The sequence below is a fragment of the Gymnoscopelus microlampas genome (genome assembly GCF_963454915.1).
Source record: "Gymnoscopelus microlampas genome assembly, chromosome: 12".
Lineage (NCBI taxonomy): Eukaryota > Metazoa > Chordata > Actinopteri > Myctophiformes > Myctophidae > Gymnoscopelus > Gymnoscopelus microlampas.
In genome coordinates, this window is record NC_139949.1 from 31573953 (window position 1) to 31587197 (window position 13245).

General features: G+C 39.8%; 1 protein-coding gene across 3 annotated transcripts in view; it reads left to right on the plus strand.

Moving 5' to 3' along the window:
• Nucleotides 1-4570: 4570 nt before the first annotated feature.
• Nucleotides 4571-13245, plus strand: part of npas2 (neuronal PAS domain protein 2) — a 49873-nt gene continuing 41198 nt past the window's right edge. For all 3 annotated transcript variants that reach the window (XM_084073666.1, XM_084073669.1, XM_084073668.1), the window contains exon 1: nucleotides 4571-4953. The gene's annotated coding sequence lies outside the window, so the exon portion shown is untranslated. The remainder of the gene's footprint in view (nucleotides 4954-13245) is intronic.

A 13245-nucleotide genomic window follows, 5' to 3' on the forward strand; every position in this document is an offset into this window, starting at 1 on the left:
AGGAGTAGTATAAAAAAAATGTGTTTTACATAAGTCGGCCTCCTGGTGGCGCTATAAAAGGCAGATGTGAAAAATGCAGGGCAAATGTTTTTCCTTGACCTATAGGGAGTGTGCGTACAAAGTTTTACACAGATCGGTGCAATTATAGGTAAAAACACGAATCGGCCTGGTATAGCGCCACCATGTGGCTGATTTGAAAATGTTCAAATGGTAGTTCTTCCTCGGCCTAATGGGAATGTGCGTGCAAAATTTCACGGAAATTGCATGCTGTGTTCATGATTTGAGGCATTTTGTTCAAAACGGAGCACTCCTGCAAACTTTGGAAGACATTTTTAGCCAATCAGGATGGAATATGAGAAATCTGAAAGACCCGTTTCGTTTAATGACTATAGAGATACTGAGTACCGATTTGCGGGATTTTTGGACAAAATCTGTAGTAGTACTGTCAAAAAATGTGTTTTGCACAAATCGGCCTCCTGGTGGCGCTATAACAGGCCCCTGTGAAAAAATTGGGGCAGAGGTTCTGCTCTGGTATCCAGGGACTATGTGTGCACAGTTTGGCTGCGAGCAAGCCAACGGTGCCAGAGATTAGCTGTACACAGACAGATCGAATGACGGACGGACACACGGACACACGGACACACGGACGGACGGACAGGGGGTAAAACATACTCTCTCGCCATGCCTTTCGGCCTGGCGGAGACAATTAGGTTATAGTTTGACACTGTTGAATGTGTCCTTACATTTTTCACGTTTGTCAACACTGAAGTGAAATACAACTGTACAATAGATAAGACTCTAAATTCTGTAGAATTTCAGTCAATCTTTATTTAGGCTAATTATCTGAAAACACACTGGGGTTGAGACACTAAATTTCCAGTGGTGCTGAGATTACAAGTTTGGTGAAAACGCAAATGTATTTTCTATCTACAAGTTTCATAATACTGTGAATGAAAGGATCATATATTACACCTCACTTTTACACTGATTGCATATTTGGCCAGACTTGCTGTTTTCTTTTTTTAAATAAGAAAAGTTTCTTAAATGTTTTGAATGCCCATTTCTGTTAAATGTGATACTACAATATGTTTATAAGCTTATGTGGGTTATCTAAATTCAGACTTTTTAAGGATGGATGGTGGATGCTGTACCCAGTGCAGTGTACTGCTTATCATGTCTTTGAAAGTCAATGCTTGCAATTCAATTCCATAGGTGATATCTAATTTCTGCGTGACTTATTTGGTTTTCTTTCTTAACTGATGGGTCAAAGTACTGAAAAAAACATGCTACTATTTCAGTATTTTTTTCCACCCTATTAAAGGGAGGCAGCAATGGAAATCCTGAGAGCATGTCTGAGTCTTGACTGAATGTAAAGCCAGCAGTCATCAAGCTGTTGTTTCATGGAGGGAGACATTTGGAAAAAAATATGCAAATGTTCTATGATTCATTCTTATTCCACTAAAACACAATCGCAGAAAAACCGACAACCAGTATCATCCAGCCCAGCCCAATGTCCAACATCCACTTGTTCCCTAAAGCAGTGGTTCTCAAACTTTTTCATGTCAAGGACCCTTAAATTGACACTTATTAGCCCGCGGACCCCCATTTGAAAAGATATGCCAGGGACCCCCATAAGAGAAGGTTTTTTACAGCTCTAGCAGTGATTCTCAACCATTTTAATTTCAAGGACCCCCCAGTTTGACATGCATTAGGGCTACGGACCCCCATGTAATGGCATTTCTATCACTTGGACCGCAATTTATATTGTGAAATCAATGTTAATTTAACTCTGAGAGTGTACAAATGGAACCAAATGGACCCGTTAGGGTCCATTTGGTTCCATTTGTACACTCTCAGAGTTACAGACCATAAGGGTCCATTTGGTGCCTAATCTATCATTTAGCTGGACTCCCTCAAGGACCCCTGGGGGTCCCCGGACCCCACTTTGAGAACCAATGCCCTAAAGGCACTACTCTACCAAATGACCCTACATGATAAAGTAAAAGAATATGTGCAATGTTAAAATATCAACAGTAACATGGTGACTGGAGCATCTGGAACACAGTATACTACTTACGATTGGCAATGCGTTACTGTGATTACAGTGTGTGGAAATTGAAGGGGCAACATGTGGTATTGTGGTAAACTGATAAGCCACCATGCCTGAAACAGACTCATCTCAGCAGGACACTGACAACCATGTGGTTGCATTTGGGTTGCATAACTGTCCTATTAGAGTGACAGATTCACTTTTACATGAAGATGGAAAATTATATTTTCATTATATATTTACTTTTATGCCCTAAAAGTGATTTTAGATCTAGAGATATCTGAAGCATTTTAAAGGTAACATCATGGCAACGTGTTTGTGTGTGTGTGCGTGCGTGCATGTCTCCCCCTCCTATGAGTCTCCCCCCTTCTATGAGTCAGCCTTATGGATGAGTCATGGAAAGGTGAATGGGATTGGCCACGTAATACAATTTATTTCCCATATTTCATTGTCCCATGAATCCTTCTCAAATAATGCTCAGTGCTGTAGAAGCACTATCACTAGTGAGATGAGTATTAATAAGGAAGTGCATCATTGATGTAACCTTCATGGCCTGGCACATTAACTGTTAGTTGTTTTTTGAGTTATGGTTCACCTCTCTCTGTCTCTCTCACACACACACACACACACACACACGCACGCACGCGCGCGCGCACACACACACACACACACACACACACACACACACACACACACACACACACACACACACACACACACACACACACACACACACACACACACACACTAATGGACATACAAATGTAATTGTCTAAACATGTAAACAGGTATAGACTTTATGTGTATGATTTGACCTTTTGGCTAACTTGACATTTATTCAAATGTCAACCCGATGGGTCAGATCAGCTTGCTTAATGTCTTGCTTAATGTCTTGTGTAACTGGCTCGAGCTATTAAAAAACTATTATGGAACAATTCTATAATCTTTAATTTGTCTATAAGATGATCATGATTTGAGATTTACATAGTTAGGCATGCATTATCAAGACACCAACCTCTCTCGCTGGCCCGAGGGCGCTGAGAGAGGGTACTAACGCTGCATTGACCCACATGCTGCCAATCCGCTTGTTTTCCAGCAGCGGCAACTCCAGCAAGCTACTAAAAGAGTATCCACTGACAAGACCAGGAGCTACAGAGAGCGGCCACTTACCTCCACCCTGCATGCCCAGCAGTATGCCACAACCACTGACAATGCCAAGGCCCACTGACAGGCCCCCAACATCAAGCATAATTGGCGTTATACCACCTCTGCTGACATCTCCAGGAGCTTCGAGCAACCACCCTCCCCCACCACCAAGCATTGATGGAGGCATGCCATCTAGATGAGGTGCTAAGCTACCCCAGTACAATGGAAATGGACCTACAGATGTCTACCTTGTCCAAGTTCAGATGGTGTTAATGTTGTGCTAGCATTAGAGGGGCAAGCACAGACATATGAACTCATCTCCATCTGGAGGAACGGATGATCCATGGCTCACTAAGCAAGTACAGCATGCGGAGGCTGGTTCGAATCTTCTGCGGTGCATCCAGCTTGGCTGGGCGCTTCAATTAACACAATTAGCCGTGTTCATGGATGGGATGCCTGGTGGGGGGGCCATCACTGCTGCTGCTGCACTAGCAACTCCTACAGGTTGATCAGGGCAATGTGCAGAACTGAGAGAGTGTGTTCCTCACCTCCTCCGCAGGCATTAGTCTACATCCTCCCGGTGAGGCTCCTCACTCTCAAGGGTTGACATTACATTACATTACATTACAGTCATTTAGCAGACACTTTTATCCAAAGCGACTTACAATAAGTGCATTCAACATTGGTAGGGAAACTGTTAAAACAAGCAACCAAGAGTATAGCGCTATGGTAAAAGTGCAATATCAGCTACCTACTTTCTTAAACAGATGAGACAAATAGCTAAATCAAATGAGCAAGAGCTAAAACAAATAAGTGTATCGACTAAACAAGATCCAATAAAACAATACAACAATAAAGCAAGAGTTTGTACAACTAGTTAACAACAAGTAGGCAAATCGAAGAGGAAGGGTAGTGTTTCCTGAAGAGGTGGGTTTTCAGCCTGCGGCGAAAGATTAGGAGTGACTCTGCTGTCCTGACATCAGTGGGGAGTTCATTCCACCACTGTGGGGCCAGAACAGAAAAAAGTCGTGACCAGAAAAAAGTTGTGATTATATTGCCTTTAATGTTTATTTGTTTATTTGTTTATTTGTTGGATCCCCATTAGCTGTGCCTTATCAAGCACAGCTTCTTCCTGTGGTCCACATATAAAAACAATACATACATACATTTAAAAACATACACTTGGAAAAACAAAACATAAAGAAAAAAATAAAATAAAATGTAGGCCTATTGTGCTATTATTAGGCTACTGCAGTGGTTCTCAAAGTGGGGTCCAGGGACTCTCAGGGTTCCTTGGGGGAGGTCTAAATTTACAAGTCTGTAACTCTGACAGTATACAAATGGAACCAAATGGACCCCTCAAGAGTTAAGGGGATTCCTTGAAATTTTAAAGTTCGAGAACCACTGGGCTACTGTAAACTAAAAATGTCAACACGACTGACAATGCAAACTTATTACAGGTCCAGTGGGCGGGGCGCTCGCTCTCAGCTCATTCAGGGGTCCTGTCATAACACTACCTACTGTACTACCTACCCAAGTTACGACACAACATGGTATGGTAGTCTACTGCTTTCAACTCACTTTCAACTAATTATGCTTTAAAGAGTGAGGTGTGCGGCTTGGAAAATGGTCATCACACAAACCACGTTTCGTCGGCTGCTATAGTTTGCACGGCAGTGGAGTTCAACTCTGGAAGTTATAAAGGGTGTTATTCCATGGAAATATTGTCTACCCACTGAATTCGTGCTTTGAATAAGGTAAGTTCGTTTGCAGTAGTTTAAGCATAGAGTTTAAGTGTTGCAACAGGTGTGTTGCTCAAAAAAACGGCATTCGTAGTCTATGCTGTAGCAATGAATGATGAATCATGGTGATAAATAACTTGTGAAATGTTTGATATCATGCCTCTATACTCATAGTTTAAAAGTGAAACGCCAGCCGGTGTACCGGCGTAATAACCTTAGATTAGCGTGTGTGTGTTCATTTGAAGGTGGAATGTTTCGAGGAAAATGTCCTGTTGGCAGTTAGATTGACAGTGATCTGTGTCACAGCGCTGTCACTGTTGGTGGCCAATCAATTCATGTATCAAGGTGATGCAATTCAAGGCATCACTGTAAAGATGGCATTATTCTTCAAGTGTTTATAGTTTCATGTTCAATGTGTGACATTAATTAAACCATTTAACATTCTACACGATTGAACGAAAACCTATTGCGTGTACGTGATAAACCTATACATACATAAGTATGTAAATATATTATATATATATATATTATATATACTAGGGTGTAATATATATATTACATGTATATATATATATACATGTATATATATATATGTATATATATATATATATATATATATATATATATATATATATATATATATATATATATATATATATATATATATATATATATATATACATATACACACACACACACACACACACACACACACACACACACACACACACACACACACACACACACACACACACACACACACACTGTACCGGCAACTATATATAGTCGGCCTATTAATAGGCCTATTACGTTTAGTATTGTGTCAATGAGGCGTAAGAGGCAGTGAGGGGCACTGGATGAGAAAGCTGTTTTAAGCCTGGAAATATTGGGTTATGCATGAATCATTCTAGCATTATATGAATGATTCTTGCGTTTTTCTATTTTTTATTCATGTTTATGGCTGAACCATAGGCTATTTGTCTGCTTTTCCACATCATTCATTTATGAGGTCCATGGCTAGGCATGCTTGTCTATAGACAAACTGTAGACAATTAAGTGTGACAAGATTTACATCCCATTATGTGAACTGGGGTGTTTGCCATGTGCCTGTTATGTCATCCATTTGGGTCTGTTTCTGCCTTATAGCCCATGCCTGTCATTCACTCTTTTGCACCTATTTGTTCCCACTGTCAGTAGAGTGTGGAACCAGTGATCAGTGTTGGTTAATGCCCTTATGCCCATTGGTTATAAAAGCAAATAGTTGTTTTCTAATCACCCTCCCGCTTATTGACTGGTGTCTGTTCTCTCTTTTAGGATTTAAAGTTTTTTTTGCTACTTTTTTGCTTAAAATATGCTGGGTTAGGTAACTGATGACACATAGCCTAGTCTCTGATCTTACAGAGTGTGTTGTAAGGAAAGTAGGTTACTAGGCCATGTCCTGCAAGCTTAAACTGAACGCTAGTCTGAATATTGCCAGAGCTGCTTAGTGTGACTGTGCATGCACAAATGGTGTAGTCCTGTGCAGTTTCAAAGGGATATGTTCTGTCCTCTGTCCCTTTAAGAGAATAGAGCAGCGCTCTGCATTGAATGAATGTTGTATGTTCAACTTGTGTTGATTCATCCCTTTCACACATGAAAATTCAGTGAAATTTAAGCACACAGTAAAATTTGCAGTGGTAGTTGAACTATGAGTAAAACTTATCCATTTACACTCAGAGTTAAATTGTCACTCCAGATTTTGCTGTCAGACCTGTGCATCCCAAGATGAGATGTAAAATAACTTATTCTATTCATCCTAATCCTAATTCGAATAACTTTGAATGTACATCACTGACAGACCAGAGAGCTGGACCCTCCTTAGGAATTGTGATATCATTTTGGCTGGTGAATGCGGTGATAATTATAGATTTGTGATAATTACAATACTGTATGTTGTATAAGTTTGAATTGTCAATGATGATATACCTAATCCTATATTCAAAGTCTTCTGTCAATTAACCTGTAAAGAAATCTGTTTAATTTCATTTATTTAAGCTTTTTCTTTTTTTTCCCATCATGGATCTCTTTCAAGACACCTGACTGAGACAGCAGCAGTAAAACACACACACAGAATAATTATTAGTTGAGAGAGACAGATTGTAGTTGAAAATCAGTTATTTTTGGCAAGCAACAGTGTCGTATAGCAGAAATTATTCTTGGTATCTAGAGATACCTTCTGAGTAAAATGAATGACATCATAGACAATAGAGAAGTATTTCCTGTCCATCCAATAGCAGCACTTACTGTACATGTATTCCTCTCTTGAGCTTTTAGCTATTTCTGTAATTGATTTGACCCTAGCAGTGGCTCTACTGCAGCACTGCAGAACCTGTTGGTTGGTAAGGAGATCCATCAACACTTATGTTACCAAAATGTTTGTTTCCGGCCTGCCATAATGGAACTTCTAGTTTTCGATGCTTCCATGCCTGTAATTGTTGGGAGGAAATCGTAGGAGGAGCTTTTTGTAAGGTCTCTTGCGTGATGGCCAAATGTGCAGTGAGACATGAGAAAATCGAATCGTACAACACGACAGACATGCCTGTCGTCATTGTTCAAACTTTGCAGCGTTAATAGCTCACAGATCTGTTCTATACTGTAGCACTGTATACTTTTGCCCCCATGCTACACATTCCTTGTACTTGATGATGACTTCTTTGCCCAGTGGAACTATGTTGCACATGACTCTTGGGAGCATGTCTGGTATTCATGTCACCCTCTTTAACCTTCTAACTGTGACAGACAAAATGTTCAGCTCTGGTTATATAATATAACTGCCTGTACAGACGTCACTGGCCTTGCTGCTGATGTCGCCCATCTCCCAGTGAACAGCACTCCCCCTTTGTAGTCACTAGCGTCATTCATGGATGTAATGGGGAATGATTAAGATGTTTAATTGCCTTTGTGAAAGTTCCTTCTTCTAGTTCTAACTGGGATTATTCACGTTGAGTGTGTTAACGTGTCACTTAGATTTCTCATTCATGGCATTAAAAGGAAAGGACAATTCTAGAGAAGTACTGTGTATAGTACAGAACATACATATATGAAACATTTCCAGGGATGTTGTTATAAGTGATGCTTATTATTGTCTTGTTTAGTTGTAATGGTAAGCATCTTGTGAGTGGTTTTCAGTGCTACCCACTCTGTTTAAGTGTCAGGTGAAAATAATTCAACATGTCTTCTCTCTATTTTTGCATTTTTTTCCAAGCCCTATCTATACATACATCTGATTCATAATCCTCACGGTTCAGGCTTTATCTGTGTATCCCAAGACAAAAGGTCACTGTCAAGGATTGGGTGTGGCTGCTGGCTAACTCAGACTCAGAGGAGGAACATTTGGTTTCACAATCTGTGTGAACCCAGCCCCTGTATGAATGACCTACATGTAAGTTATTTTGTTCAGGGTGTTGGCTGAACATCTATTACTTTGTTTATACTGTACATTAAAACACAAAGTATTGCAGCAAACTAGACAGTAAAGTGAGTCACAGCTGAAATAAAAAGGACAATTCATCCCAAAAAGAATTCCCATAGTTATAGTAGTCCCATGTTAACATAGTAAAAGAAAGACTCCAATCTGTGATCTGTGATCTGTGTTAATGAACAGGTAACTGTGTGCACACTGATTTCACCCCCGTCTCTGCAATACTAAACAGTTAAAATCATGATGAGCTTGTATCCTGATTAGGAGCATATAATAGCATAATATTAACTTGAATACTGAGGCATGTGCACCAACGTTTCCATTTTCTGTGTGTGACATGTGATGATTCATTATAGACTAATACAGTCTTTGCTTTATATTTGTTCAGGCTATGGGAGTGGGAGCTATTCATTTATGTTCAGAAACCTCAGAGAAAACAGTGAATCCCGCCTGAGGGCTCAATTTAACTTCTGTAAACTCAACTCAAGTGTTTTTTTCCCCCTTCTACCATTATGAACTGGTTTATTATGAACTTACTTTGTGGTAGAGTAGCTATACTATGGGTTGTAGTGTGCTGGTACTTATAGGTATTTGAATAGTTGATAAAGATGATACAATGATGTTTTCCAGCCCAAAATGTCTCTTCAGGGCATTGTAACAGTATCAGGATCTTTCTCTATCCAAGGATTCAATTAAAGATGTAACCCATTCTCTGAGCGTATGCGTAAGGAGAGAGAGAGAGAGAGAGAGAGAGAGAGAGAGAGAGAGAGAGAGAGAGAGAGCTGTCTTGCCCTTTCCACTCGTGCCCTAGAATTGTGACCCACATATTTGCTCACACACTGCCTTAGGTAATTATAATGTAGGCAGCAAGGATTGCATCTTTTTTTCTCTGTAGCAGCAGGCAGAGACCTGTGATGATTTAATAATGTAAAATAATATATATGTAGCTATGTTTATATATGATTTAAGCTTGATTGGGTCTACACATTAGAAAGTAGATCTTCCTTGAGTTTGTTTCAGAGTAGGGCATTATTGAAACAAGTTGTGGTACTGTGCATATGTAAGTACAGAATATACATAGTATGTGTGTACTTGTACAGTACATGTTTTGAATGAAAATGTTCACTAAAATAGCAATTCAAGTTTGTGGTTGAAACTATTTAAAATTTAAGCAAAATAAGATACAAAGTCTAACAAAGTGTGTACATAGTAGTTTGACCAGGTTTGAGCTCATCATACACTAGTACAAAAAAGGATAAATGTTGATGAGATGAAGAGAATGCTGTACTGCCACTTTGTAGAATACTGCATGCTTTTCTAGTACACAAATGGAGAATACATGTTGTTAGAAGACTGTCCAGTGGGGGTGCAATGTTGTTTTGTTGAGTGCAATGGGTTCATTGCTGCCTGGGGCAGAGGGCTTGTGTTGAGCTGGTGTTTTTTTTTGCCAGATCCATAATTTGTGGGAAAAGATGTTCAGGACAGGTACCATGTTGATTTGATCTCCATTGGCCAATATTTCTGTTGATCTTGAAATGTTTTGTAGCTGTTGTTGCTGTTGTTGTTGTTTTGTTTTGTTCCAGTTCCCATTGAGATTACAATATCTCTTTTAAGAGGAAGCCTTGGCCAAGATAGCAGCAATTACAATGTTGCAACAAACATTAAAAGCACAAATAGTAAACATACAATAGAAACTCACAGAATCAAATGCCTAAAAGATAAATAAAGGAAACCGAATCTTGCTAAGGAAGCAATTACAAATTCCAATTGGATTTGCCACCAAACCCTTTATTACATTTGTGAAAGTCCTAATCGGTATCAAGCTCATCTAGCTGCAGATCTGTCTGCAGGAAGTTCCAGACTGCAGAGGCAGGCTGCAGCAAACATAAAAGATATGTTTGCCGAGTTCAGTATGAACCTTAGAGACCGAATTTAAGAGGGCGCCATTTGAATACAAACAATACATACTTGTTTTGCGTGAGATATTCCCTCAAAGGTAAAAGGGAAACAGATCAAGGATGTACTTATAAACAAATATGTCAATGAGTGAGTCTGAACAAGGCCAATGAAGGCCACCCAACTCTGAGTCTGGCGGGTGCAATGATGAGTGAGAGCTTTGCTGCCTGTGATCAACCTCAGAACACTGTTGTCCACGGTATCCAGTCAGTGCAAGTATTTGGCAGAGCCATACTGCATGTGCAGCAGATCACTATAGTCAAGCAAAGGGAGGTACATAGCCTCAACCAGTTTTAACCTTTATTAATCCTGGGTAGGTTACAGTAATACCCGGGCCTGCCTCATACTCATACAGTTACACACATTCACCCCTGGCAGCTGCCCAGTACAACCACTGGAGCAGTTGGGGTTTAACTGGTTTGCTCAAGGGCACTTAACAGTGGATATTGAAGAAGGGGTGAGTATTACTCATTCACATCACCACCATGGTTCTTCCTGCCGGGCCACACACAAACTTTAAAATCCAACCAAACCGTTATAATACTTTGTTGCACAGTCTTGTGCCCTGAAAATAGCCAATCTACAAGCTCACATCGTGTTGGGCTGCAAGGTGAGCTTGTAGATCAGCTATTTTTGGTGCATGACGGTGTGTAACTAAGTATAGATTAGGCTTTACATCTTTCACGATTATGTTTTTTGACTCAGTGGTCCAACAATAAATCATTACGAAATCATGATCTCTTCTTTAAGCCAACTTACAAAATACAGTCTGAAGGGGTCATGTTATAGATTTTAATCTCTGAGAAATCAGCTCCTCAGGCATGTGTGAAAGAAATGACTTCCAGAAATGCACACAGGTCAGTTCGAGATACGTTTTGAGTTAAGTGTATGTTTGATGCTCCCTTGCTTTGAGTTGTCTTGATGGACATGACTGCTTGGATTATAGAAAGAAGAAAACTAGATGCATCTCCAGCAGACAATGTTACCATGGTAACACAGAGAGAACAGCAGTACCACAGTCTAATTAATGACAGTCAGTGCTTCACAGGAGGACCATGGTGACATCACCAACACCACCATCAAGAGGCAAGATGGCTTAATGCCTCAATGATAGAAATGCTAATAAATATATTGTTTTTCATTGACTTAAAGGCAACTGGCTAGGAGATATGTATTGAATGTAGGAGACCATTTATTATGTATTGAGGCCTGTTCATAAACAGTAAATGTCATCCCATTATCTAATGACCTACATAAAAGACTAGAACTAATCTCTATGTAGGTGGATGGTGAATAATGCAGTAAAATGTGGGAGATCTTTGATGAAGCTTCACACTTGTTGCCTGCTGCCTGAGCAATACTTATTTCCTGAGTAATCTAGCGTTGTCATCCTGGTATCGTTCAGTTTATTACACTGTAAATGTAAATGTGTTCATTTAACTCTGAAAGTGTACAAATTCAGGATTTTACAGTGCGCCGTCTGTTGTCTTTTATGTACCACTGTATGATTGGTTGCTCTTTTTTCCCTAGACAGACTTAATCAAAACAATCTTCTGCATCATTTGATAGAGTTTTTCTTCTTGTCAGGCCGTATTGCATTATGCATGTGTTCCAAAAGGTTTTGAGAAGCTGTTAAATTTTTAACAGGTGTAGGTCTAATTTATAAACATTCTACTTTAACTATTGCTTCATCATTGTTCAATTAGTCTTACACTCTCATCCTCTATGTTTATATTCAGGCACAAAGGGGGGGGGGGGGGCATGCCCATATATGGGCATATACTGATGACATCAACAATCTCCACATATGGGTATACATGGGAAAGTGAACATTTAACTTAAAATTATGTTAATTACATTGCATTACCATTCTAACGTTGCTGTACCCAATTCTGCAACTCAAGAGATATCCCAGTTTGTGCACCACTGATTGAGATAATCAGAGAGTCTATTAATGGCGTGGCTGGATCCCCTGTAGCCTGGCACCAGACAAATCTGCCAGTGCAACAAAAGAAAAATTGCCCTCTGCGATTGGGGTCTGGCACCGCTCCGTTGTGAATCCATTTCCTGCTCCCGAAGTCTGGGGTGACCAATCAGGGCCCAGTAATCAAATATGGGAGATTGAAATTGGTAGTTGGTTGTAGGTCTACTCTAACCAATGCCGTGCCGAGCCATTCTTTTGATCCCGCCCTCATAGAAGCACAAGACTCATATCCACGCAGTGATATAGTCTGGCCACGCGAGGCTAGATTCCCTGAGGATCTCTGTCGTCATGATGACGTCATATTGATGATGTCAAATTGATGATGCCCAAATATTATGAATTCACAAAAGGTTAAGAATATATAATCATACAAAAAAAAATATTCACAATATGTAATAGATTTAGATTTTCTTTATTGGCCTATACTGGCATCATGCGCAAGAAATGTGGTCCTGTTCGGTCCAGTGGTTTGCGAGATTAGCCTTGTAGTACACACACTGACGGACAAATAGACAAACGCTCTTCTAGAATCTCAATAAAGTCTTCTATGCACACCCACACCCCAGGGCTGATACCTTCCATAGCATTAAGGTATGAAGGTCTTGAGCAACTTTTGAGAATGTTTTTAAAAAAAAACACTCTAACCTCTGAAAATCTCATAAATATCTAAATGATTTTCAATAATGCCAGTTGTGAACTGTATGAGAAATTTGTACAAGTTGACAAGTCAATATGGCCAAGTAATATAATATAAACAAAATATTTAATATGCACAACTCATCAAACAGTTCTTCTATAGCCTACACCACAATCATGTCTATATTATGTATTTGTTTATTTTAGGACAGACGGCGCACCAGACCATAGCATATAGCCAAACAACATAACATCAAACTGCACCTGTGCA